Below are 5,459 nucleotides of genomic sequence, written 5' to 3'. Positions count from 1 at the left end.
TTACAGTGTAAAATGTACATTAAATAAAACCCCAGCTTACAGTGGTGTGAGTTGTTGCTCTACACAGAACTGTCTAATGATTAAGAAATGTTTTTTTGAAAATGAACTGATGGCACCCCTTTTTAATCCTGCCATATATTAGTGGTCCTGGCAACATGCATAACAAACAAAGCTACTCCTTTTATATCAAATAAAGAACAACAAGGAGTTTCATTCTACTTTTAAGAAAAACAAAGTATACCAGTTACTTTGTGGATATCGTTACTTTCTGACCACAGTTTAAACTAAAATCATGCCATCTGAAATTACTACAACACTCATTTTGGGTTACACTTTTGTATCACTGGTATCAGTTTCACTGGGTCATAGCTCAGATCACACATGGCTGAAAGAAAAACTTGGCCTTAAGTATCGACCAAAAGGGAGCTGTCATAGCCAACAGAGCTGTGACTGATAGACGAACTGCATAAACGAAAGTGCTAACAAGGTCAGGAGAATGTTACAAGACCCACAGCCCTGTGAAAAGTAAGTAAATGAGATAAATTTACTAAGCACAGGACAGTGCTTAAGGAGGAATGTGAACGTGTAGATCAGGGGACAGGTCACATGCAATGCTCACGGAGTGCTGCTCCGCAGGTGGAGTCTCCTGCACAGGCTTAGGCCACTGTACACCCTTCTGATCATTTCTTTTATCAAGAAATAAATCATGTAACTCTGTATCGACCACAAAAGCACTGCGTTCTGCCAGGCATACGTACACTAGCACCTTGGCAGAGCAACCACCCAAGGACTGTCCTTATGGTACCAAACCTTGCCAAGCCTCAGTCAAACTTGTAATCATTCCTTACAAGGGAAGCACAAGACTGAAGCCTTCTGGCTAAGGACGTGCTAGCACCAAGGTCCTGTCAGACCATACAGAACTGACAAAAAATACTACCAACAAAGGACAGCAACAGCTATTACAATGCTTAAAAGTAAACAAACTGTAAAACAACCGAAACAAAAGAGAGACCTTTTAATGCATGTGTATTTCATATAAAAGACAACAGTAAAAACAAATTAACAGAGCAAATCTTAAAAAATTCCAAGTTTGCTATCATGTATTTAAAAAAAAAATAAATCTATGTGTGCGGCAGTGTATTCCTACTGCTACGAGGGAAGCAGAGCCACTCAGCCGAAGTATCACTGACTAACCAAGTTAAAGCACAGTTTGTTGAAGTGTTAAACTAACTTTCATCCCCAGTAGTTCCTTCTGCTATCTAGATATTTCAGTTCAGTTACTCATTTGCTCAAACCTGAAAACCAACGGGGAGATGAAAAAAGAGCAAGGGTTGTTTTCATCATATAATCTGTAGAGTAAAATGATGTGAGAGCTGGACAGATCTCCTCTTTTTGAAATGCTGTGTATCTGCTAATCAGAAATAACCATCCCAGTTCATTAATTGCAGATAGCATTGCATTTTATATAGTTTAAATTCTTCTTAAGTATCAGGCATGTTTAAGGTAGATTTAAATGACTAATAAAACCACTAATTCATGAGCACTTCCACCTCAAATGCACACTTCCACCGTCCAAATGCAGTCTCAAGTGAAATACCAAAAATAAGCTTTTAATAAATCACATTATTTAAGAGACACAAAGGCAAAACAAGACTGAAGTCATTACTGAAATAGTTATATAGCATAGTATATCAATGCACTTCAGTAGAGATGCTCATTGCTTTATTTCTAAATCATCAATGTCAGATTTTAAAAGTCAATCCTAGAAAAATGTACGAGAAGCCTTTTTTTTTAATCAGAGATACATTTTAAATCTTTTTCTCAACATCTCTCCCTTCCATGCCTACAGTATTTAGTAATTCCTAACCCAGCCAACACTGCTAGCTCACCTACATGCCGTCTAGAGTAGAGCTCACTGAACCATTGGCTACTGGTTCCCCCTTCCTGAAACGTCCTCAGTAAACTGCCATCCCCCAGAAACAATTAGACACAAACAGCAGGACATCCAGGCCATTTGGAGCTCGCCCAATACAGCCTCACACGTAGAAGTGGGAAGTTACTATATTCATTTTAACACCGGATACTTCAGCGATGAAAACAAAACACCTACTGTCTGAAAGCTGTCAGCATATGTAATGAAGACAAATAGGAAGCTGCAGCTCTGAATGTATTTTGTAGGTTGTAGTCACTGCTAGGGAAGTAGTATCATCATCACGGCTTGGCTTTGTGAACGCAGATCTGGGAAGGGCTTTTCCCTCGCTCACTGCAAGCGATGAGTGCGCCCTTCGGGGCTGCACGGTGGATTTTTTAGGTGAGGTGCAGCATGCGCGGAACTGGCTCCACCCTTTACACCTGAGGTTCATCTGTCAGGGCCCAGCGAGCTTGGACAGTGACAGCGAAGTCCTCGGGTCGTAGGTTTGGTTAGAGTGTCCTTCTCTGAGATGGAGCCTTACAAGGCTAAACGAGCTCCATCTGCCTGGGTTTGGAGCTACACACAGGATTATGGGCTAAGTAGTTAATGGCAGGACAGAAATTTCAAAGTCCTTTTTTAAAAAATACCTGGGTTATTCTTTCTTCACTAGGTGAAAAATCATTTGTAAAAAGAAAGTGATGTACCTCAGGCCAAAGTTTATAAACTTGCACTTCAATCTACTACCCTGTTTACAAGATACATGAGATAAATATTAGGATACTGTGGTTTTACAAGGAGTGCTGCAAATGTGTTCTCCGTTGTGTTTATTCAGCATTTGAGTTAAATCTTTACGAATTTTATGAATCTAAATTCATATTTCTTCCACTGAGAACAAGAAGTAGACAAGTATTAGTATCATGGAGTGGCCTAAATTCCATAGGTTTCCATATTTATACAATACATTTATCTATTCTTGAATGAATCATTTACAAAAGGATTTTCCTCTGACTTCATGGATGATCTCTGGGAGTGACCCACAAGCCTAATTTGTGCCTGCAGAACTAACAGTAGAGTTGCTTCATTGTCTAGTTTAGACTTTACACACAAAAACTCACACCACAAAACAATTTATGCAAGATCAGTGACCCCTTTTACGAAATCCATTTTATAAACTGATAAATGTCTAGCAGCAACAGACCATCTAGAAGTGTTCGGAAGATGTAAATATTATTTCTTGGAAGATGACTAAGTCAGTACTGGATCCTTCTTCAACTATTTGGCTTATACAGCCTATGGTATTGATGCTGGCCCCCAGTTTGCAAGGACATCTGTTTTTGCTGGTTGACTTTACAATGTCATTAATGCTGGGCAAGAAAATACGCCTGGAGTCACAGTAAAAGTGCCAGTCACAAGGCTCAGGCACTGCTCAGGTACCTAACAGCAATACTGCAAGGCTTACAGAAAAAATAGACTCTTTTCAACAAGAAAATCAAATGCAAAGATCAAGTAACAAACCAAGAAGGTCCACTGTTGTCCTCAAGCTTGCTCTCTCTCAGTTTGCTTTATAACTCAAAGGCATGAGAAATGCAAATCATTAGTGGTTGTAGCAGAATCCGGGTCCTGACTGATGGCCACCTATAGCTGTTAAAAAGCATCAAGACTTGGGGTCTTCTGAACATGAATAAGGAGCATATTACACTGTGGCTTAGCTCTTGTGGTGGCTGTTGACCAATCTGGTTGCAGCCATGCTGTGTCTAAGCCCATATTCAGTGAAGATGACCTAGCTGAAAGTCTTTCGCACAGTGGTTCTCAATTTCTCTGCCATATGTAGGTAACCTGAATATTTTCCTTAGTTATGCTTCCTAAAGCAATTTCCGTGGAGACTGAATCCTGGCAATTTCATACACAGTCTGCTTTATCAGCACATACGAACTCAATTTGCTTAGCTGCCTTCACAGATATGGTACTTACATACAAAAGATGTCTCACGTGCCTTGTTTCAAAAAGATATAAAATATGAGTCTCTTTACTAAATACCCGCTTGCTGACTTGAATCAGCATGAGGAACACAATAAACACTGTCTGGTTGACAAGGCACTGCATGAACAGCGCAGCCCAAGGAAGACAGACTTTTGTGGAAGTGCTGATAAACTCACTGCTGTCACATAACAAAAGGATACGCAGCCGCTTCCAGAAATGTCACCTATTAAATGATGGGTTCATGAAGCAAGAGAGAAGATGAGAATGAAAAATCTAAAGCAGAAATTTTGAGATTTCAGGATGACTCACCTTACTGGCAGGTCCTGAATTAATCTGGGGAAGGATGTACGAGTACAGTAGGCTAGCCACTTCTTTTGAAGAATTATACTCGGAATTGGGGAATTATACCTGGAATTAGGGCTCATTAGATGACACTGTCCAGATGCCATCTGTGTTGCTGGTTGTCCTTTGGATCACCTGATCAAGAAGCAAGCAAAGATACTGCCTGTCACTCTGCTGAAGAACATGAAGGTGATATGAGCACTTGTATTCTCACTGAGGGGCAGCAAGTCAAAGGAGCAATTCCTGATAGCAGAGTACACCATTAGAGAGAAGATTTGCCTAGTCTGCCATTACAGAAGTTACTTGGCTGCTTTGTAAAGGCAAGCAGGGACTTATCTTTTATATTCTGAGAGCAATCTGCAGATGAAACAAGAGCAACAGCTATTGGTGTATTAATATTTGCTCTTTTTGACAGGTCTGCAATTGTGGTCATCGATGCCATCCACAGGAAAATAATCTTAATTAGATCTTAATCATCCTGTTTACCAATCTAATTAGTAAAAGATCTCTCCTCTTCATTTTCACCTTACCTAGTAGTAAGGGCAAAACCCAAAAGCAGTTTCTGGAAGTGATTTCTCTTTAATGAGTGGTAGTGTTGGATGCTTTGAGGTGTCAAAGGAGGGAAGATACTAGAAAGAGTTGGAAAGCACGTCGCTAAACTGGCAAGCACAATTTGTCTAAGGAGGTACCAACAGTGCAGCAAAGTTTACCTGCACTAAACTTCTTGATTCTTTCAGAATGCGGAACACTCCTGAACAGCTTAATTCTTGCTTTATATCACTATTGTTCCCTGGCAAAACTTCTCCCTTCTCTCTCCCCACCTCCAAACAGAACATCTAGCCAGAACACTAGTTGCGTTTCTTTGTTCATCTCATCCTCCAGAAGAAAACAGCCATCTGTCTTTCTGCCCTGACTGTGTATGAACCTAAGCCAAGGCTGCTGCTTTGTGTGTAGGTGTAAACACGTAACTGGTGTCCTTGAGTCTTGTAATTGATTTGCCTGTTCCTGTGCCAGTCTGATTCATGACAGACTCTCTCTTTTCCTTTCGTATTCATCCAAATATGGCAGAGTAGAAGCAGCCCCACAGGCCAGCCAAGTTGATGACCCCTTTCCTGCAGTCATTAGAGTCCAAAGAACAAGGTGAAAATGACATTAAAATAAAGGTTAATCCATTTGAGGTCTCACCATCTTCCTCACCAGAAGAAAGGCAAGTAATTTATCTCAA

Source organism: Buceros rhinoceros, unplaced genomic scaffold (assembly GCF_000710305.1).
Source record: "Buceros rhinoceros silvestris isolate BGI_N320 unplaced genomic scaffold, ASM71030v1 scaffold777, whole genome shotgun sequence".
Classification (NCBI taxonomy): Eukaryota; Metazoa; Chordata; class Aves; order Bucerotiformes; family Bucerotidae; genus Buceros; species Buceros rhinoceros.
This window is presented reverse-complemented; position numbering follows the sequence as displayed.